The following is a 24,002-nucleotide window of genomic DNA, read 5'->3' as shown; positions in this document are numbered from 1 at the left end:
GCTCAAATCAGTATAGTTTGCCTCAATTTTATTTATATATGTAATTTTAAGAAAATATTTTCCTTAAGTAGAGCCATTACTAATTAAACTAGACTGGGCTTATAGGGAGTGTTCAATTCCTATTCCTAGGGGGAAATGTGTTTGTTGAACCCCAGGAAGTCTGGGTTGGTGTTAGTTCATGATTTTTGCTCTTTGGCGCCCAAGAAGCTTGTAGGAGCAGAATTATCCCACTAAATTCTGTTCACAGTTAATCCTATTCCATGTTTACTATCAAGTCTTAGCTAAGAGCTACTGTACCTCCTTTCTCACAGACCAGGACTATGCTGGTCTCAGAACACACCTTGTTATGTCACAGGGCTACAGTTGCCTCAGAGCATTTGTGAACCATGGCTGAATGCTTTCAGTAATCTTGTCATGTCATGCAAAGTGTCATCCAACCGTCTTATTCTTTCTTCTACATTAGTGGAAGGAGGGGCAGGCTTGTTATTGTCTTCTAACAGGTGACAGAAGGAATGCAAACAAATTATGATAGAACTATTCTTGATAATGCTATCATAAGGACAGCTGTTTGTAATTCTCCCCTCTTTGTGCCTGAATCTCTAGTCTGTAACACCGTGTTTTAAACTAATGTAATTCTATTGACTTCAGTGCAGTTACATTGGCATAACACTGGAGAATCAGACCCTTAATGAATTATAGCATCTTATGTCCAGCCTGCGGGATTTTGCTGTACTGTTATATCCTTCCCTTTCAACACCTTGGAGAGTGACATTTTATCAATGTTGGGCAGCCTTATTTGGGTAATAGTGTTCAGTGTTTTAAGAAGAGAATGACTTAAACTTCAAAGTTCAGATCCAAGAGATAAAATAAAGGAAGCTCTGAGGGTTCCCTGTCACATGCAGTGAGTGGGAACTCTAGGGTCCCCCCACTGGCAGGGGATGTATTTCTGTGGGGTCCCCTCACTCTGTGTGATAGCTGGGAGCTCAGGGGGTCCCCCCACCTGCTAGGCAGCTGCAGGGTCTCCCACTTCTGCAGGAGCTGGGAGCTGCTGGGGGGGCCAGCTGGGAGCTCCAGCCCTGGGGCAGAAAATATCATGGAGATCAATGGAAGTCACGGATTCCATCACTTCCATGACATAATCGTAGCCTTATCCATTGATAATCAGCTTGTTTAAATATTGATAGGTGAAGTCTGTGTGTGTGTATAGCAGATGAAACCCTTCATGCCTTTAAACCCTTTAAATGGTGTATGGAAGGAATCGGACAATCATTGAATCCTGGAGCAAAAACAAATATCGGAGCAATAGTGGGAAAATGCCTCTACTTTATGTCTGTGTGGCTGCATAAAAACTGAAGTGTAATGTGTCTGCAGTATAAGTAATTCAACAGTGAATTTAATATGAAGTGTTATCCTAACCCTTGAAATATTCATACAAGTTATTTAATATTTAGGTAATGCTGTGTTTCTGAGGTTGAGTGCCATTTCCGAAGTTCATTACTAAGATTAACACCTTCCTATACACAAAAGAGTGGTGGACATAGCATATTTTGGGACAATTTAGCACAAAAGATTGTACAAAGAAGCCACAATAAAGTTTTTGTATCTGTGAAATGTCTATTAAAAATAAAATACAGCAGCTGAACTCTTAAAAAATCAGTATCATAAAAGGGACAAAGCCAAGCTAGCGTCTGCTTAAACATGATGTGCTTTGGAGAGAGATGGCAACGAGAGCTGTGTGTACAGGGAGAAATGAATGGTAATGCCTTGTCCTTGAGCAATGTGCTGGAGGGATCTTTATTGAAATGCTAGCACCAAACAGAAGGGAGGGTTGGGATAGCTTCCTAGTCTCAGATGAAGTTCACCCTCCTCTCAGTTTACTGTTGAGTCAATGCTGCCAGAGGTGATTTTTATCCCCTGGCCCATAGAAATCCTTCTAAATATCATAGTTTTGACTTTGTTTTTTGCAACCCACCAGCTATTTAAACAAAACTTTTAGTCCCTCATTTGCTATAGCCCCCCACTAGATCTCTTTCAGCCTCTTTCCCAATCCCACAATTTCAAAACACAGAAGCTGTGCTTTGCTATCAGTGTACATAAGAACATAAAAACAGCTATACTGGTAAGACCAAAGGTCCATCTAACCCAGTACCCTGTCTTCCGACAGTGGCCAATGCCAGGTGCCCCAGAGGGAATGAACAGAACAGGTAATCATCAAGTGATCCATCCCATGTCACACATTTCCAGCTTCTTGAAAACATCTAAGCTCTGGCCAAGAAGCCAGCCAAGAGCACATCTTCATGGCCTCCGACCCTGCCAGCACGGAGCTGTCCGTAGTGCTTCAGTTCCCTTTGGCCAGCCAGTAGCACCATCTGTATTTCTCTACTCCAGCAAAGAATTGATTGTCTCTAGCACTCGCTCTGCAGCTCCTTTTATATGGCCTACCTGGCCCTGAATGGCTGCTCCCTGCAGCCACTCTAGGCTACTTGAAGGACTCCTCTACTGCTCCTTTCCTAGGACATATGTGGCAGGATACTGAGGCCTCCAGCAAGGTCTCTGGGCCTAGTCCACCCCATCACAGCCCCTCAAACATACTGGCAGCACATCTCTGCTGCCTACACAGTAGGGTGGAAGGTGATGGGGAAGGAACTCATGGTGAGAAGTAGATAAATGGATATAGCTGAATGTTTCCACGATCATTTAAAATATTTAAAAGTTCAGTTTCAAAAGCAGGCCACTCCAACTAGGTCAGAAATGAAGAGTTTCAGTAAGTGAGAGAGAGATAATTTCATTTCACCTAGCTGAGCAGTATTATTATGTTACATTATTAGGTTTGACTGAACTGGAACAATTCAAGAATCAATGGAAAATAAAGTTTTGCCTCATGAAGAATCATAGCTACCCTTTTACACTACTTGGATGCTCTTTCAGAAGAATACCTGACATTAAAAATACCCCATGGAAAGACAGTAGTTATGACTGATCTAATTTCTCCTTCTCCCTCTACTTCTTCCCTACTTTCTGGAATGAAGAAGAGAGCCTGCTTTCTTGCACACAACTTTGTAATGAGACTTAAATTTCCTTGAATGAGTAGTAATTTTGGGGAGCTTTAGTTTTTTTAGGTGCCCAACTCAAGACACCTTACGTAGGTCTGATTTTTAGAAAGTCTTGAGCATGCTCCCTCTAAACACTGGTTCCCTTAAAGGTGGCTACAGATAGGCACCCAAAATCACTAGGTGATTTTAGATCTTTAGGTAGTATAACATAGCACTGTGCATATCGCTAGGGCTTTAGTATTATGATATCACAATACAGTAGAAACAATGGGCCAGGACCTCAATCAGTGTAAATCACTGACATCCATGGAGCTACATCTAAAAGGAGAAGGGAATGGCCATGCACTTTCATTCAGTGATGTGCTTAGAGGCAGTTCTTGTGGTCCTATTTACATGGGCTCAGGATCTCAGCCAATGTGTCCCCTGTGTTCTTGTGTGTGCTACATCAAGGGAAGAAGGATTGTGATGTTGAAATCTAGCTGCTTTAGACTCTAAAAATGTGAAGATATGTGCGAGATGAGTCATTCTTATCCATGATGATGTTGTATAAAGATTTTGTTAAAACCCAAACACAGACTGGAGTTGGGGGAATTGATTTATTTGGCCTTCCTTGGTTAAATGACACACTAAGATGGCAAACAAATTTTCAACACTCTCCTGGTTATTAATTGCCATGGTAATGACCAAAGACCTGATCCAAAGTACACCAGAGTCCATGGACTTTTGAACCAGACACCAAGAATAGTCTCAAAAGGTGGGAAGCTATTCTGACAGCCAGACCTATTGGAAGGAGTTTGGAGGGTGCTACCTTTCCTGTCTCCCCAGTCAGCTGGCTGAGCCAGCAGCTGCTCAAAACAGTGTGACACTGTGCTTTTCTAAACCAGTGCCCTGAGGGTTCAACCACCAGGCATATTGGTAACAGCTCCATCCCAATTAGCAGTCAGACCCTCTTCTCCCCCCACCCTAGTCCCAGTAATCCCCTCCCTGTTCTGCAGATCTGTCCCTAGCCCTCTAAACCACCTCCCACATGCTACTAGTTTCCCCAGCCACCAAGCACCACCTTCAAGAACTCCTCTGTCTGCTACACTGCAGCCACAGAGCAGGTACGTCAGAGCTCCCCACTACTCTGCATTCCTAGTCTGTCTCTTCCAAGGAGCTGCTCCTTTCCTCCCGCAGAGTCCACCTCTGTTTCCCAGAATCCCCCCTCCAAACTACTATATCTTTCATACACCCATTGCTTCTTCCAGGGTACCCTCAAATTCACTTACCCTTCCCTCTCTCCATGCTCATTGTCCCTTCAGAGTCCCTTTCTCCCCCTTCCCATGGCTACCCGCCCCATAATCCTTGTTTAGCAGCTGGTTAAAAAAGGGAGTAGTAACTGAAAATATGTCCCACTGAAGTCCAGCTAACTCCCAAAGACAATATCAGACTTCCAAGAGTCTATACCTTAAAACCAGGTAACGATCCAGCCATTTTGTTATACTTCATTACTCACTTTTATACCGCTCCTCCCAATTTACATCAATCCTCCAATCTTAACTTTGCCCCTTAAAATTTATGACCATATATGCAAAGGCCAATATAACATTAAGAGATTGTAAAATACCATTTCCCATTCAAGAGATTTGTTTCCATTGTACTGTAATGCTGGCACATACTACAACATCATCACTACAAAAAACACTACATATATTGGTTAATGTACAACATGGTTAAAAATAAAATTTTGCAAAGTCTTGCAAACTGTCCTTCAAATAGCTGGTTTGCAGCTGTATATAAGAAACTTATACCAGTACGTAAATCTGAATCTGAATAATGACTAATGACTAGAACTGTTTGAATAGAGATTTTTTGGTTCACCGCAATTTAGCTTCCGATTATCACTAAACAGTATGTCTCTGTTGCTTTTGTTACTTTGTGATCCAGAGCTTTATTACATTAGTAGAATATATATGATATACACGCTGTCTTAAAATAGAATGACAAAAACAATTGCACAACACACTGACTGTACAACATTGTTGATCTTTCAGATTATTGAAAGTTCAGTGGTTCAGAGTAGAGTAGAATTGATCTTCTCCCCTTCTTTGGCATCTCTCTGCTATACATGTACCTTTAAATGATGACTCAGTTGAACTGGAATGAATTTCTTATGTACAGCTGCAAACTAGCTATTTGAAGAATTGTTTTTGGTAACTATCCCATGGTGAGTCAGATGACTTGAGTGGTCCCCCCCCTTCTTTCTTTCCATCCTGCACGAAACTCTTATTTGTTCTATTTCTGTAACTGAGAATGATGGCTAGTGTGGGCTTCTACGTTCCTCGAGATTAGTTCCACAGGTGAAAATATATGTATTCAGAATGAATCAGAGAACTGATATCCTTTACATCCTTTCTCTCTTCTTCCTTTTAAAACAGCTAAATTACACTTGTTTTGAACTATCATTCATTTAAATACCTAGTGTTTTTATGTTTATTTAAAGAAGTTTGAACTTTGTGATGCATAACTATCACTAAGCATTGTGGGCTACACAATACTGCCAAGTGTGTGCTTGTATGGACTTATTTCTTTGCTGGTACAAATCTCTTGAACTCCAGGTTTCAAATAAATAGTCTTAAGACGTGAAGATGGATACTCGACACAGTGACAAAGAAAAAGAAAGCAAATTAATTTAGATGGGATGCTTATCCTTACCAAGAAAATGCAAGTTCTGTACATCTCACTGTATATAAACCAAATTTAATTAAGATAAGTAAAAAGTTTGATTACATTTTGGGTATGATCCTATAAAAATCCTACCTTTCAAGCAGAATATTTCTTTTCAACTGTCCAGCTCATCAACCAAACATATCCAATATTGTAGCTAAGTATGCTAATTTTTCTGGCATTTCATATCCTTTACAACCTGTAGGCCTGACTTGCAGTTTCCCTACCCCGGTGTAGTTTTGATAGCGGTTCAAAGCATAGGTGTGGGAACTAGGGGTGCTGTCTCACTCCCTGGTTTGAAGTAGTAATAACAACCAAAATACATGGTTTCTGCTTTCAGCACCCCCACTATAGAAATTGTTCCAGCACCACTGGTTCAAAGTGGGTGTGAAATTACCAATCAGAATGATATAAATTATATGCAAAGTGCAGAGCAATGAAGAATCAAGCCCTGTATGTTGGTGAAGTCTTACTAGAGGTTTGTGGGAACATAATGACAGAGAGAGATTCCAATCTCTCCCACAAATGGTATAATACCTCTCTCCTTATGCTGAATAGGGAGATTTTTAGGCTCTCCAATACTGCAACTCCTGATAACTATGTGAACTTTTTTTGCAGGGGGAGGAATAGGGAAGAAGGTGGATGTTTACACACACACACACACACACGTGGGAATACATGATGGGGCAATTTTATAAAGGTTTTATCAGCATAGCTGAGAATGACAACAGGACTGATGTGGCCCTAATATACAGATGTAGAAGTAATTATAGAAATAGAGATGGGGGAAAAATACTTCTTGTCGTGTAGTTCATCTCCCAGCCAATGGCTGATTTCTTCAGTATCTTTTGTAACATTCTTCCTGTTTAGTTTTAAATATCAAAAGTAAGAAGTTTTCACCATGTCTTTTGGGAGATATTGAACAACCTAAAAGAATTAATTGAATTCTAGAGAGAGCTTCTGATAGAACTCATATTAAAAAACTTACTCATGTGCTTAAATTCAGGCACCTGCTTGAGTATGTTGCTGAATCAAGGCCTTAATCGTGTCTAATAAATGAACTCATCTAACTCCCTAATAATTGTCATTGCTCTTTTTTTAAACACTCTCGACTCTGGACATTTCTTTTGGGTAATGATAAACAGTGAAGTGAAAGCAATATCACATGTTTATTTTCACTGCAGCTATATGGAGAAGGATTATTAACTCGCTGCACCTTGACACGATCCGTCTGTACATGCAACTAAAAATTACCGTGTTCATTTTTGCTGCTGAATCACAGTGCAAATTCATATCTACCTTTCAGTCACTATTTCCCCTGCTCAAACACAGGTTAAAGAGGAGATGTACTTACCATTACCAAGACCCCCAAGTGCCTCTTAGGTAGCAAACCTAGCTTCCATCCCTCCTTGAATGCCAAGAGCCCCCAAATGTCCCCAGTTTAGCTGCCCAAATCTCTAGCTGTCCCCTGGCATCATTTACAAGGCAATTACTCAATCTACAGCATGCTGAAATGTAACACTTGAGGCAGAATGAAATCTACTGATGTTATCTAATCTACTCATGTTAAAATTTATGAATTCCACTAAAAAATGGTGATTGGACTGGTTAGAAGGCACAGGGGAAGATTAAGGGAATGCAAAGATGTGTAATTCAGGGCCCACAACCACATTCTTTAGATTGAATATGTTGCACAGGATACAGGCCACTTTTACAGAATTTGGAATAATAAACGTTATAATGTATTCTGAGCAATTTCATTTCAGAACATTATTATTAATTTTCCAATGCTTAACAAAACTGGTTCCAGCCATTGGCATTGAAATGTTAATCACGGCACATGCAATGAGAGTTTTATAGTATGGCTTAGGATTGTCATTCATCCCATTTTTTGTAGGGCTGTTCCCATTTCTGTACTTCTCCCCTAAATTCTACAATCAAAGTTTTCAAGATACAAATAGTTCTTAATCATTCGATGATTGAGGGGAAACCCCAGGGAATCCTTTTGAATTTAATTTCTACACTGCATGTGTGTCACAACATTGAATGATGTCATGAGGCAACACACAACACAATGTTGCCATGACACGAGGACTCAGTGTTATGGTCTTGGAGTGCAATCTTATGATGGTGTGTCCTGTAATAAAATCTAGGAAGGCACTAACTTCAAGTGCACCCTCCCCAAGCCCAAATTGCTGCATTTTAAAAACACATGCCCATGTTCTTTTCCTTCAAATGTTCAGGGATTGCATTATATTTTAGGAGAGTGATTTTCTGAGATTCATTTTGTTTTAGTATTTTTCAAAATTCATTAATATTCTTGAATCATTGTTCAATAATCTTTTTTGCTTTCCTCTCTTCACCAGCTCCCAAAAACAGCCAACCACATTTTCCCAGAAATGTTCGGGCAGTTTTTCACAATTCTAAGTGCTGCTTGGTCATTTATGCTTATAAAGTTTTTTCTCCATGGTCTTCATCCCCGCTCTCGAGACTAGAGATAGAAGTTGTCATGACAACATGTTTACAGCCACTGTATTCCTATGAGTTTTCTTTTCTTTTTGACTACAGCATCTGACAGGTTTTTATTAAGAGCCATTAGTATAGATATATCTTCTCTTAGCCCGTCAATGGCTGCTGAAAGCACTTGGTAAAATGGCTATAAGGAGAAGTGTTTCTAATATTTAATTACACCATGTATTTCAGGGGAAAGGGACTCTTCCAAAAAGCACCCACGGGTGTCTAAAATGAACCTTTAAATATGATTACACCAAAAGCCTGAACAATTTCATTTCCAAAAAAATTCACATTTGCATTCACAAACTGGTTAATTCTGTGCACTCAGAGGTACTTATGTATGAGATTACAAATGAGCATGCACAAATTCTTGCTTTGTGAAGCCAGATGGCACATGAGCATACATATTTTGTAGGCACAGCTTCAACATTTGGTGTAGAATGTTCAGAGTGTAATACTTTTGGAGACTTTCAGCATGTATCATCTGAGTTAAGTATCTGAATTTCTCATTTAATTGATTGCCCCAAATTTATACCAATATGTTCATGCAGGAGGGGGCAGGACTCCCTAAGCTCCACCCCTAAGTCTCACTGTCTGACATTTACCCTCTCTACTCCCCCAGTGGTTGCACTTGGGTGAGTTCTCTGGGGCAATCACACCCCGGCAGGGGGCTGGTTCTTCTTCCTGCCATCCCCTTGTGGCACAGGAGAGTCTGGGTGGAACAGAGGTCAGTCTCTCAGACAGCCCCTGCATAGAGTTTCACAGGCTCAACCTCACAAAGTCCACTGCCCCTTCATGGGGTTTATCCTCTCCTCCTTTTCCTGGGGCATGTTTGGTGTTTAATTTGTGCCAGGCCTGAGGATCCCAGCACCTCTAGGCTTGGCAGTTCATAGCCCTGGCACCTCTGGGCTTGCTGCATCAGTTATGAAAGTAAAAAAAATTGCTTGAGCCCCCAGCACCTGGTTCATTACAAATTAAGCACTGGGTGTGTTGCTTGGCTGTCAACCAGGGCAGCTCTCGAAACAGTGTGTTCCATGGCTATCTCTTCCTCAAGTGGCCTGCCTCTGTTACTAGCAGTTTCTGCATGGAGCAGCCTTCTTCCTGGTCACCCCCCAATTCCTAGGGTAAGCTTCCCCTTTTAAGTCCCTCCTCCTCCAGGCTGAACAAGCTGTGCAGGTGTGCCTCGTTAATGCAGCACAAGTCCAGAGGGGCTCATTAGCCTCCTGGGGGGGGGCCAGTGGAAGGGCGTGTCCCTTCACAGTTGGATTTTTTGTTTTCTTCTCTAGATGATTCTTTTCTTCTCTTCCTTTTCTTTCCTGGTTGTGTTTTTTAGCCAGCTGTGGATTGAAAGGGCCTGGATGACTCCCTCCCAAGGAAATGTCAATGGAGGTTGTTCAGAGTGGGGTGAGCTGCAGATAGGGGAAGAGAAGTAGGACTCCATGAGAGGATCCCTTTGTGAAGCTTTTCTTGGATTGTGCTGTTGAGGAAGTGTGGATTTGGAGATGATCAATGGTTCTTCCTTCCAGAGTCTAAAAATAATATCTTGGGATATACAAGAGGCCTGGTTCATATAACTTGGGATCCTGCCTCCCTGAAAATTATGACTGATTACACTTTTGATCATGAGATTAACTATTGTAGGATGCTTGATAGTCATGATTTAGAGATGGTCAAAATAGGACCAAAAATTAGTGAAATATTTTGAAGTCATTTTCTTACCATATGTTTTAAAAAAAGGAGTGGTTTTGTTAATTTTAAAAAAATTGATTAAATTTTTGTTTTTTGACTCATCGCCTTCCTTTTTTTCTTTCCTCCCCCCATTTTGTCACTGAATAATAGGGGAGAGGAGATAGAGGGAGGAAGAAAGTGAGGGAGAGGAAAAAAAAACAGAAATCCATAAACACAAATACACAATACCCCCCTCCCCCGCCACACACACAGGATAAGGGGGCAAATGAAGGTTGCATGGGGAACCATAAATCTGGCATTTCCTAACTTTAGATCACAAAGTTAAGCACTTCAAACAGTCTTTTATCATATTGTTTTGTATGTAATTAATTTGATACATAACAAGAGAGAAACTGAAAATGAGTTCATGCATGCGTGCTCACTGAAAAAAGTGAAATGAATTTTCACATTTTAAACTAATTTTTTTCCTTTCATGAATACGCTAGCAAATGTTTACTGGAAGCAATGTTCAATGACACAGTGAATTAGAAGCAAATATTGCAGAATATTTGTAGAAAGTGAAGTTTGAATTTGTAATGCAGAATATGTGCTCTAGAAATCCAATCTTTACAGTGAAGGGTTAGAAATAAACTTAATAGATCAAATATTGGATGCATACAACAAAGTGACTCTGAATGACCTACACATGATGAACTATTCAGATAAATTGTTAAAATGAATATTTTCAAATAAAATAGAGAAAACTTTGATATGTTGAAGGATAATCTGCAATGAGGAAGAAGGGTCAAATTTCTAATATGAATTATTTATTACAAGTTATTTGCCTAGCTTCTCCATGTATCCTGTTCACCAGTTAATTCCTGTAAACCTCACACTCATTCAGTTTGAGTGTTGGATTGAAAGACTGAAGCTGCTGCTCTCAGGGGAACCTGGGGATGAGGGATGCATATTATCATAGTCATTTTTACATCCTTTCACAGTGCTGCCAAAAATACTAGGCTATCATTGTGCCAGGTTTCCTAGCGGTTAGTCATTTTCACTAGAGGTAGAGATAACACATCAGCCCACACGCAGCTGCTTAAAAACAGTGATAGATTATGACAGAATGATTTTTTTAAATAAACATTATTTTATCTCCTCCCACACTTGGGGCCCCAGGGCAAATACAGGTGTGTGGTGATTTACATGTTAATGTAGTTTAAGTAGGCAGTAGTACTTAGTAATTTTTTTCCCCACCGTGAGTGAATAGAGCACATATGCCCACCCTTCCTTCTGAGGCTCATTGGCTGTGATTCAAGAACTAATTTTGTTGTCAGTGAACACACCCATGTCTCAGTCAACTCTGTGGAGAATTCAGTACAAGATTGTAGCAATATCTGTTTATTTATATGTACTATACACAATGGAAGTGCCTGGCCTAGATTCCAGGTACCGTGACTTCCAATTAAATATACAGGTCACATAAAAATATTACGTTGCCAGTTATTCCTCATCTCAACCCCTGTCCTTACCACATGTACCTATCCTTATCCATTCCCAACATTTTGCACCTAGTATAATTATTCAGACAAGTGTAAAACACTACCATTCTGATCAGGCACACATCAGTGGAGGATCAGGACTAGTGTCCATAGCTAATAATGTAAAGTCATCCCGTGGGGAATTCCTGTCTGACTATGATTCCTTAACTTTGTTTATAAATGAACCATATTGCCATTCATACCCTCACTGCAAGAAGGAAGGGTCTCTGCTGCCCAGCCTTTATGTTGCATCTCATGCTGCATGTGTAAAGAGCTCGCTTCCCAAAACAGGCCATCCATAACCTATGACATTTAGGATCAGATTTTTAAAACAGCTGAGCACCCAACAGCTCCCAATTATCTTCATGGGAAGTTGCTGGGCACTGAGGTCTTTTGGGAAATCTGGCCACTTGCTTTAGATCCCTCCCTAAGAGCTGAGCTCTTTCCAAAATCTGACCAGAATAGGTTTGGAGGAGTTTTGAAAATGACTTTTTGACATTTAAACTTGGAGTGCTTTTCTGAGTCACTGCTTTTCAAGACAGCCTTGTGTGTTGATAAAAATACTGAATAGTGTTGGGCCAAGAACTGATCCCTAGAGGATCCTGCAGGTACTACCCATATATATACACATGTATATATATCAACCCATATATTGATATCTCCCCATTAACAACTACATTTAGAGATCTGTCAGAGCCAACTTCTAAAGCATCTAATGTGTGCCCTATTTATCCCATATAATGCAAGGTTTTTTTTAATGAAGATATCATGCTTCGGAGAGATCCAAGTATATTGGAACACATTTGTCTTCATTGATCAGGCCTGTAATCTTGTAAAAAAACATAATAGGGCTGTTTGAGAAGACCTACTTTCCATGGAAACATGTTCACTGGCATTAATTATATTTTTAGCCTTTAATTACTTGTTAATAGAGTACCATATTAACCATTCCATTATTTTGTCTCGGGATTTGATGTAGGCTGACCAGTCTATAGTTCCCTGGATCATTGCTTTTACCCTTTTTAAATACTGGAATTATGTATTAAACTCTTCTGAAGAAGAGCTCTGTGTAAGTAGGAAAGATTATCTCTCACCAACAGAAGCTGGTCCAATAAAACATATTACCTCACCCACCTTGTCTCTGGAAATGTAAAGGCAACTCAAACACAAGGTACCTTCTTCTTTGTTTGCCAAACTAGTACATGGGATAACAATTATTGATTATTCTTGCAAGCAACTTGTTTGCACCTGTATCTTTAATAGTAAATAATATTTATTACTTAGTAGCATTTTTTATCTTCAGAGTGATGTACAAACACTGACAATTTAAACTTCACAATGTTCATCTGGGGTAGATATATGATGTTATTTCTGGTCCTGACACTAAGCCACAGAAGGCCTAATTAAAAAATGAAAGCAATCCACTTCTCCATGCACACTTGTGCATAAAATAACCATACTTACTGTGGTGGGTTGTCACCCCTGGGGTGAAGTCTGGCAGCTGTGGGAACCACTCAGACCTTCTAACTACCCAGCTGGGCTGGGCCTGCCCACACTGATTTGCTGATGATTCAGCCTCTCCAGATCCTGTTATCACCCAACACGATAGCAGGTGGCGCCACACACCCAAACTGAGCTACCTGAGTGCTGTACCTAAGCCACTCAGACAGGCAGGAGGCAACAGCCAGTTTTCCACTTTCTCCATCTTCCACTCTTGCTGGAGTATAAACCCAAAATTATACCGTTTTACACTTCACAGGGATCTATACAAGGTAAGCTCAATAATAAAGTTCATCTTTCCCTCAATGTGGGCAGGATATGCATTAAGCCCATGTTAACCAAGCTGAGACTTTTCCCCAGACACTTCACTCAAAGGCACACTGGTTTAGATAAAACAAAAAACAAGTTTATTAACTACACAAAAATAGATTAAGTGATAGCAAACAGATCAAAGCACAATACTTAGCAAATAAACAAAAATGCAAACTAAGCCCAACATACTAGATCGACTGGATATGAATTAACAATTTCTCACCCTGGCTGATGATACAAGCAGAACACATGTTTCCATATACAGGCTAGAAATCCATCCAGCCTGGGAACAGCACTTCCCCCAATTCAGTCTTTGTTCCTCAGGTGTGTCCTCGTGTGGAGAGTGAGGCTCCTAGATGATGCCACACCCCACCTTATATAGATTTACCATATGGCAGGAACCCTTTGTTCCAAACTCAGTTCCCAGCCCAGTTTGTGGAAAAATATAGGTACCAAAATGGAGTTCAGTATCATGTGGTCTAATCACATGCCCTTGCTGAGTCATAGCTGCCATTACTTACAGGCTGGCTGAAATGTTAACAGGAAGGCTAAGCTCTGCCACAGTCCATTGTCTTTGCTGAAGAGTCATCAGCGCTGTTTAGCTTCTTCATTGTTGTGTCTGAAATGCTAGCTGTGGGTGTTCCTAGAGTAATCACATTTGAGATACAGATACCTAGTCAATATTCATAACTTCAGATACAAAAAATGATACATGCATACAAATAGGATACTCATATTCAGCAAATCATAACTTTTCCATAGACGCCTGATAAGATATTGATTGGCCAAGCCTTTCCCCAACAGCATGGGGATGGGATAATCATCATAGACTGCAAAAGTCCACGTTTCTGACCAGCCCTTGTACTGGACAGGCAACTTGGCTGTAGGCAAATTGAAAGAGTTTGACTTGAAGGGTTGAATCATCACTTAGATCTCTGGGTTGATTAAATTGGGGTCCACTAAGGAAGCATGGATAGCCGACACTTGTGCTCCAGTTTCCCTCCACACGATGACCTTCTTCCCGCCCACACTCACAGTTTCCCTCCGCTTCAAGGGTATCTGGGAGGTTTCTGGGCCTGAGAACATCTGGTGTGATTCCGGTGCAATGAACTGTAATCTGTTGGGGTTCTTGGGGCAGTTGGCCTTTACATGCCCCGTCTCGTTGCATTTAAAACATCGTCCAACTGATGGGTCACTGGGGTGAGGTGGATTGCTGGAGAATGGTGTGGTGGGATGATAAGGTGTCTGGAGGGTTCCTTGGGTGTTAGCTGGGGCCTTGGGCAGCCCCTGGTAGTAGGGGGTGGTCTGAGGTTGTCCCTTCTTGTATACGCTCCAACTGCGACCAGTTTTTTTCTTTTCTGCCACCTCCACCCATTTGGCTCCAATCTCCCCCACCTCGATTACAATTTTGGGCTTCCCATCTAGGATGCATCTTTCTATTTCCTCAGGAACACCCTCTAAAAAATGTTCCATTTGCATTAGGAAGGGTAAATCTGCTGGAGATTTAACACTTGCTCCTGATATCTAGGCATCCCAATGTTTCACAATGTGGTAGGCATGTTGGGTAAATGAAACATCTGGTTTCCACCTTAGGGCTCTGAACCGCCGACGGGAATGCTCGGGGGTTAGCCCCATTCTGACTCTCACCTTGATTTTAAACAGTTCATACTGGTTCATGTGTTCCTTAGGCATTTCAGTCGCCACCTCAGCTAAGGGTCCACTGAGCTGCAGCCTCAGCTCTACCATGTATTGGTCTGTAGATATGCTCTACCCAAGGCAGGCCCTTTTGAAGTTTTCTAAGAAGGCCTCGGTATCATCGTCTGTCTTGTAGGTGGGAAACTTTCTGGGATGGGAAGTGATACCTGGAGAAGGATTACTAGGGTTTGTTGGTATATTCTGCTGAGCCTTTGCCTTCTCCATCACCAGTGCATGCTTCCTCTCTTTTTCCTTCTCCTCCTCCACATGCTTCCTCTCTTTTTCCTTCTCCTCCAGTTCTTTGGCCTTGCCTCCATTTCTTTGTACCTTGCCTCCATAGCTCTCCTGTGAGCAGCCTCTCGGTGTTGTTCTGCCTCTTTCTCTGCCTCCATTTCTTTGTCCTTTGCCTCCATTTCTCTCCTGTGGGCAGCTTCTAAGGCTTTATCTGCCTCTTTTGCTGCCTCCAGTGTGGCTAACTCCAATTTGTGTTGTGTCTTGGTTTCTGTCATCTTTACGTCTCTGTTTTTAACTAACTTTACACCCGAGAGTTAGAAATAAAACAAACAAACAAACAAAAAACTTGGCTTGTAAAATTTTGCTGTGCTGTAATATATCTATATTCTCTGATAGTGATTGTCAGCCTACAAAAAAATTCAAAAAAAAACCCCAACAACAACAACAAAAAAAAATTCAAAAAAACCCCACAACCCTAACACCTTTGTCTCCAGGCAAATAGGCTGAAAACCCCTTTAGTTGCTCTTAGGTAAAAAAAAAAATCTTCTTCAGGTCTTTGAAGACTGGTGAATTTCCCTGCAGGAGGTTAACTACCCTGCCTTTAGGTAGAGAAAACTCCAGTTCCCAAAAGACAATTCCCTTTTGTCTCTGCTCTGGCCCCAAAGCAGAAAAAAACTGGCTGCTTTCAGCCAAAACCCTGCTTTTCAGCAGCCCAAAGGAAAAAAAAATAGTTCCTTTTTAAGATCTGTACTCCTTGTTCAAAAAATCAAAATCCTAAAAAAACCCCCAAGACTAACACCTTTGTCTCCAGGCAAATAGGCAGAAAACTCCTCTAGTTGCTCTTAGGTAGAAACAACTTCAGGTCTGTGAAGACTTCTGAATTTCCCTGCAGGAGGTTAACTACCCTGCCTTTAGGTAGAGAAAATTCCAGCTCACAAAAGACAATTCCCTTTTGTCTCTGCTCTGGCCCCAAAGCAGAGAAAAAAACCTCCAACTGCTTCCAGTTGGACACCTACTTTACAGCAGTCCAAAGTGAAAAAAAATTCCCTTTTAAAATCTGTGTTTCTGGTTCAAAAAATCTCAAATTGATCTCAAAATGATTTCAAGTTAATCCCACCTCTTTCACCATGTCAAGGTTCCTTCCCCATTCTGAACTCTAGGGTACAGATGTGGGGACCTGCATGAAAACCTCCTAAGCTTACTTTTACCAGCTTAGGTTAAAACTTCCCCAAGGTACAAACTATTTTACCTTTTGCCCTTGGACTTTCGCTGCCACCACCAAATGTCTAACTGGGTTTTTTTTATTAAGAAAGAGCCGTTTGGAAACGTCTTTCCCCAAAAAATTCTCACCAAAACCTTGTACCCCCCCTTCCTGGGGAAGGTTTGGTAAAAAACCTCACCAATTTGCATAGGTGACCACAGACCCAAACCCTTGGATCTTAAGAACAATGAAAAAAACCTTCAGTTTCTTAAAAGACGAATTTTAATAGAAGAAAAGGTAAAAAGAATCACCTCTGTAAAATCAGGATGGTAAATACCTACAGGGTAATTAGATTCAAAACATAGAGAATCCCTCTAGGCAAAACCTTATGTTACAAAAAGACACAAAAACGGGAATATCTATTCTATTCAGCACAGCTTTTTTTCTCAGCCATTTAAAGAAATCATAATCTAATGCATATCTAGCTAGATTACTTACTAAATTCTAAGCCTCCATTCCTGTTCTGTCCCTGGCAAAAACATCACCCAGACAGACACAGACCCTTCCCCCCCCAGTTTGAAAGTATCTTGTGTCCTCATTGGTCATTGTGGTCAGATGTCAGCAAGGTTATCCTAGCTTCTTAACCCTTTACAGGTGAAAGGGTTTTTCCTCTGGCCAGGAGGGATTTTAAAGGTGTTTACCCTTCCCTTTATATTTATGACACAAGCACAAGAGTCAGCTATCCATGCTTCCTTAGTGGACCCCAATTTAATCAACCCAGAGATCCAAGTGATGATTCAACCCTTGAAGTCAAACTGGTCTGGTCAGAAACGTGGACTTTTGCAGTCTATGATGATTATCCCATCCCCATGCTGATGGGGGAAGGCTTGGCCAATCATGTGAAGCGAGCCAAGAGGGTGGGAATGGTCTCCCGCAACCAGGCTAAACAAGCCGACACGCCCAGCTCTGTTCCGGAAACTTCTACCAGGACCCGGTCAGAGGTGATGGACCTGAACACCAAGCCAATGTCTGCAACAGCAGTAGTGGATCCAGTCCCAGAGACCCAGACAGAGCCAGTCCCAGACCCCGAACCAGCAGAACAACCAGCACCAGACCCATTGCCAGCACAGAATCCAGTACTTGCAACCCCAACCCTCAGCTCTTCTAATCGATCTAGGTCTGTTATAAAAAGAGGACTTTTATACAAGGAAACTCTTTCTGGTGGACACCAGGAACACTGGCATCCTCAGAAACAGTTGGCAGTTCCAACTAAGTACCGGGTCAAGCTCTTGAGTTTAGCCCACAATCATCCTAGTGGCCATGCTGCGGTGAACAGGACCAAAGACCGGTTGGGAATGGGCAAGGATGTTTCTACCTATGTTCGGTCTTGTGAGGTATGCCAAAAAAGTGGGAAAACCTCAAGACCAGGTCAAAGCCCCTCACCAGCCACTCCCCATCATTGAAGTTCCATTTCAGCAAGTAGCTGTGAATATTCTGGGTCCTTTTCCGAAAAAGACACCCAGAGGAAAGCAATACATACTGACTTTCATGGATTTTGCCACCCGATGGCCTGAAGCAGTACCTCTAAGCAACACCAGGGCTCAAAGTGTGTGCCAGGCACTAGCAGACATTTTTGCCAGGGTAGGTTGGCCCTCCGACATCCTCACAGATGCAGGAACTAATTTCCTGACAGGAACTATGGAAAGCCTTCGGGAAACTCATGGGGTAAATCACTTGGTTGCCACTCCTTACCACCATCAAACAAATGGCATGGTGAAGAAGTTTAATGGAACTTTGGGGGCCATGATACATAAATTCGTAAATGAGCACTCCAATGATTGGGACCTAGTGTTGCAGCAGTTGCTTTTTGCCTACAGAGCTGTACCACATCCTAGTTTAGGGTTTTCACCATTTGTTCTTGTATATGGCAGCGAGGTTAAGGGGCCATTACAGTTGGTGAAGCAGCAATGGGAGGGATTTACACCTTCTCCAGGAACTAACATTCTGGACTTTGTAACCAACCAACAAAACACCCTCTGAACCTCTCTAGCCCTTGCTAAAGAAAACCTACAGGATGCTCAAAAAGAGCAAAAAGCCTGGTATGATAAACATGCCAGAGAGCATTCCTTCAAAGTAGGAGACCAGGTCATGGTCTTAAAGGCGCTCCAGGGCCATAAAATGGAACCGTCATGGGAAGTAGCACTGGGAGCTGTTAATTATCTCATAGTATTCCCTACCTCCAACTGAAAGCCTAAGGTATACCATATTAATTCTCTAAAGCCCTTTTATTCCAGAGAATTAAAAGTTTGTCAGTTTACAACCCAGGGAGGAGATGACGCTGAATGGCCTGAAGGTGTCTACTACAAAGGGAAAAGTGCTGGTGGTGTGGAAGAGGTGAACCTCTCCATGACCTTCGGGCCTATGCAGTGACAGCAGATCCAGGAGCTGTGCACTAGCTACACACTGATGTTCTCAGCCACCCCAGGACTGACCGAACGGGCATACCACTCCATTGACACAGGTAATGCTCACCCAATTAAAGTCCAACCTTACCGGGTGTCTCCTCAAGCTAAAACTGCTATAGAATGAGAGATCCAGGATATGTTTTAGATGGGTGTAATCCGCCCCTCTGGCAGTGCATGGGCATCTCCAGTGGTTTTAGTTCCCAAACCAGAGGGGAAATACGTTTTTGCATGGAATACCGTAAGCTAAATGCTGTAACTCGCCCAGACAACTATCCAATACCATACACAGATGAACTATTAGACAAACTGGGATGGGCCCAGTTCATCTCTTCCTTAGATTTAACCAAGGGATACTGGCAGGTACCGCTAGATGAATCCGCCGAGGAAAGGTCAGCCTTCACCACACATGTCGGGCTGTATGAATTTAATGTACTCCCTTTCGGGCTGCGAAATGCACCCGCCACCTTCCAAAGACTTGTAGATGGTCTCCTAGCAGGATTAGGAGAATATGCAGTCGCCTACCTTAACGATGTAGCCATATTTCTGGATTCCTGGGCAGAACACCTGGAACATCAACAAAAAGTCTTTGAGCGCATAAGGGAGGCAGGACTAAATGTTAAGGCTAAGAAGTGTCAAATAGGCCTAAACACGAGTGACTTACCTTGGACACCAGGTAGGTCAAGGAACTATCAATCCCCTACAGGCCAAAGTGGATGCTATCCAAAAGTGGCCTGTCCCAAAGTAAAAAAAACAGGTTCAATCCTTTTTAGGCTTGGCCGGTTATTACAGACGATTTGTACCGCAATACAGCCAAATTGCCGCCTCACTGACAGACCTAACCAAAAAGAAACAGCCAAATGCCATTCAGTGGACTGAAGAGTGTCAGAAGGCCTTTAACCAGCTTAAAGCGACACTCATGTCTGACCCTGTACTAAGGGCCCTAGACTTTAACAAACCGTTCCTAGTAACCACCGATGCGTCCAAGCATGGTGTGGGAGCAGTTTTAATGCAGGAAGGACCGGATCAAGAATTCCACCCTGTAGTGTTTCTCAGCAAGAAGCTGTCTGAGAGGAAAAGCAACTAGTCAGTCAGTGAAAAAGAATGTTACGCCATTGTCTACACTCTGGAAAAGCTATGCCCATATGTTTGGGGATGGCGTTTCCATCTGCAAACCGACCATGCTGCGCTACAGTGGCTTCATACCATCACTGGAAATAACAAAAAACTTATTCAGTGGAGTTTAGCTCTCCAAGATTCTGATTTTGACATCCAACACATCTCAGGAGCTTCTAACAAAGTGGCTGATGCATTCTCCCATGAAACTTTCCCAGAATCAACTGGTTAAAATTGTCCTTGAGATGTGGAAAATATTGTTAGTCTTTATATACTTGGTAGTGTATTTACAGGTGCATGTGTCTTATTAACTCTGTTTTTTCCTAGAGCTCCAGGAAGAAATTACAGCCAGCGTTTCACTCTATCTGTGATTTGGGGTGTGTGTCATAAATATAAAGGGAAGGGTAAACACCTTTAAAATCCCTCCTGGCCAGAGGAAAAATCCTTTCACCTGTAAAGGGTTAAGAAGCTAGGATAACCTTGCTGGTAACTGACCACAATGACCAATGAGGACACAAGATACTTTCAAAGCTGGAGGGGGGAGGGGAAGAAAAGGTCTGTGTCTGTCTGGGTGATGCTTTTGCCGGGGACAGAACAGGAATGGAGTCTTAGCGTTTAGTAAGTAATCTAGCTAGATATGCGTTAAGTTATGATTTCTTTAAATGGCTGAGAAAATAAGCTGTGCTGAATAGAATGGATATTCCTGTTTTTGTGTCTTTTTGTAATTTAAGGTTTTGCCTAGAGGGATTCTCTATGTTTTGAATCTAATTACCCTGTAGATATTTACCATCCTGATTTTACAGAGGTGATTCTTTTTACCTTTTCTTCTATTAAAATTCATCTTTTAAGAAACTGAAGGTTTTCTCATTGTTCTTAAGATCCAAGGGTTTGGGTCTGTGGTCACCTATGCAAATTGGTGAGGTTTTTTACCAAACCTTCCCCAGGAAGGGGGGGTACAAGGTTTTGGTGAGAATTTTTTGGGGAAAGACGTTTCCAAACGGCTCTTTCTTAATAAAAAAAACCCAGTTAGACATTTGGTGGTGGCAGCGAAAGTCCAAGGGCAAAAGGTAAAATAGTTTGTACCTTGGGGAAGTTTTAACCTAAGCTGGTAAAAGTAAGCTTAGGAGGTTTTCATGCAGGTCCCCACATCTGTACCCTAGAGTTCAGAGTGGGGAAGGAACCTTGACACCTGACAAGACATATCTTGTACAAAATGCATCATATTTATGCCATAATCATATCCTAATAACATCACTATGATGAATATGGGGTATAGTGTCACACTTACCATCAATTATTTTCATGTGTGTATGGTATTGGTGTGCATAGGTGTCTGCCTAGTCATTTTCTCAGGCAAATATCCACTTCCCACATGCACATGTAAAAGCAGGTTCAGACTCAAGATCTCACTTTAAGAAAAGAGCCCTATAGGTTGAGTGACTTCCAAGGATACCTAGTGATCCACAGGCAGAGCTTAGAAATTCCTACCTCTGATTCCATGTTTAATCCACTAGACTTTGATTTCTGCACCGAAGTGAAAGCATGTTGTCAAGTAGGACACTGAGTCCATGATTTTAAAGCAGGCTGAACTTCAAATGAAGAACTTTGTTATATAAGCATGTAAACACCACTCAGCTTACCCTCTAATAAAAATGTTCTCCTTTGTCTTAGACTGACAAATCAGCTCATTAACTGTAAATAGAAAAAAAAAAACATTGGCAGCTCAAAAGGATCTCTTAATTATAAATTGACTCTCTGGAAAAGCAGTACTTCTCTCTAAGAGAGGCTCACGTTTTGTGCAGCTTTTTTTGCTTGTTCTATCAAGAGACCTTGGAATGGGTATGAATGGAACTTGTTGCATGAAGGGCCAGTGCAAGGGCTATATATCACTCACATATGCCTGGTTAACTTGTGACAGCTGCAACTGCCTTGATGAACTATCACTGCAGCCAGAGGTCACCAGGGATGGCCCAGCAGTGTCACCTTTTTCTTCACCATACTCCAATTGCAGGGACACAAGATGGTGTAGGATCTGCTATAATGGCTCCATACCAACTTAGGATCCCCAGTCAGACCAGAGATCCTCCAGGTTTAGAGCAGCTTTATGCTGGCAGTGCAGGGTAATTACTTCCTAACGCTGAGGAGGATCCTGTCCACCCTCCCACGTCTGCTGTGATGACAGTGTGAGCCTTCATTCTACTTCAGACATAGTAAGGTTCCTTTGAAGGAATGTGTGTCCGGCTGTCACTCAAGTGGTATATGTCACTAAACATCTTACACATGGAATAACTACATGTTTATGTGTGTAGCGCTGATCAAAATTTTCCATACACATTTCTTTTGAGGAAAAACTGGGTTTTTAACCAAAATGTTCACTTTGGTTGAATTTTATTGGGGGGGGATTTTTTCCTCTTGTTTTTTACTCCCATCTCCCTCTTTTTTTTCCAAACTGGAAAATAAAAGGGGTAGGAGTAAGAGTGAGATAATTTTTCCCATCAAATATTTTGAAAATTTTCTTTGAAAAAATGAAGAAAAATCATGAAAAATTTTGGAGAGAAAACCCCCTGTGATATTCTGTACCTCGTGGGAACACTCTACACCCTCATGTTCATCCTTATAATATGATTGTGTGATATCTAATGCAAAGTTTGTCATGTTGGGTGTTTTCAGAAGGCTCATGATGTACTGAGCATTACTGTTATGATAATGTTATAATAATAATTGTTCTTACAGTAATGTTATCAGTTACAATTTTATGTATATAGTTATGAGGCTGAAAATGTGTCATCAAGGCTTAAAGCAAGCCTAGGCAAAAACTCCTCAAGAGCAGAGGGGCAGTTCACATCTCATCAGGGCATGTATGGGACTAACCCAGCCAAGCCTCACAGGAACAAAGGACACTGGCCTAGGCAACAGCAAAGAATCTGTTGGACTCTCGAGTGAGTCACCCCCATTCCTTCGGCCAGTTTGGGACTGTGATGAGGTAATGCTCACTTGACTCTGAAGGATGTGGGGTGGGTAAAGCCAAGAGGGAAGTAAGAACATGATAAAAGGGAGATACATTTGCCAGGCTCTTCCTCTCTCTTCCACCTCCAACTACAGACATCACCACCAAACGACTGAAGCGCTGATCAATGGGGAGAGCCTGGCTGAAGGGCAGCCAGCCAGCCAGTAGTGAGAAGCATCTCAGTTTGTAAGGGCATTGAAAGTATTAAGATCAGCTTAGAATGCGTTTTGCTTTTATTTCATTTGACCAAATCTGACTTGTTATGCTTTGACTTATAATTACTTAAAATCTATTTTTATAGTTAATAAATCTGTTTATTTATTCTACCTGAACAGTGGTTTGGTTTGAAGTATGTCAGAGACTCCCCTTGAGATAACAAGCCTGGTATATATCAATTTCTTTGTTAAATTGACTAACTCATATAATCTTGCAGCGTCCAGTGGGCATAACTGGACACTGCAAGACAGAGGTCCCTAGTGTTGTGTCTGGGACTGGAGATATTGGCTAGTGTCATTAGGTTGCCCAAACCAAGGAGCAGCTTACATCCTAGAGACTATGCGTGAACAGCCCAGGAGTGGGGGTTCTCACAGCAGAGCAGGGTAAGGCTGGCTCCCAGAGTCAAGGATTGGAGTGACCTAGCAGATCACTGCTCCAGATAACACCAGGGGAACATCACACTCCCACTTTCATTTTTTTTAAATGTTGAAACATCCTCACCATTTCTTTGACCAACTCTAATTTGTGCTTTCAAAATGGTAATAATTTTTAACCTAGGACAGTCAAAAGGGACAATAAGTGCAGCAATGTGGCAATCGTCCTCATATTCTGCTCAAATACCTAAAATAATGACTCATTAAATCCAAGCCATAGAAAAAATGAGGGCACTTTAAATACATGTATTTCTATAATAGGTGCTACCTTTACAAACTCATTGCTATTAGTATTTTACTATTTCCAACACTTGCCCGCCTTCTTGGAGCAAAGATTTTTGTA

At 41.6% G+C, this 24,002-nt stretch overlaps 1 long non-coding RNA gene across 1 annotated transcript; it reads right to left on the bottom strand.

Annotated features, from left to right (window-relative positions):
- Window positions 1–1,215: 1,215 nt before the first annotated feature.
- LOC122460969 lies at window positions 1,216–22,691 on the bottom strand. Its single transcript, XR_006282640.1, has 3 exons — window positions 22,564–22,691; window positions 17,572–17,578; window positions 1,216–1,226 (listed from the first exon to the last, which is right to left on the bottom strand). It is a non-coding gene; the product is annotated as an uncharacterized LOC122460969 (long non-coding RNA).
- Between the last annotated feature and the right edge of the window lie 1,311 nt (window positions 22,692–24,002).

Source organism: Dermochelys coriacea, chromosome 1 (genome assembly GCF_009764565.3).
Source record: "Dermochelys coriacea isolate rDerCor1 chromosome 1, rDerCor1.pri.v4, whole genome shotgun sequence".
NCBI classification, from domain to species: domain Eukaryota; kingdom Metazoa; phylum Chordata; order Testudines; family Dermochelyidae; genus Dermochelys; species Dermochelys coriacea.
Note: the sequence above shows the minus strand (reverse complement) of the source record. Positions and strands in the feature narration are given on the sequence as shown.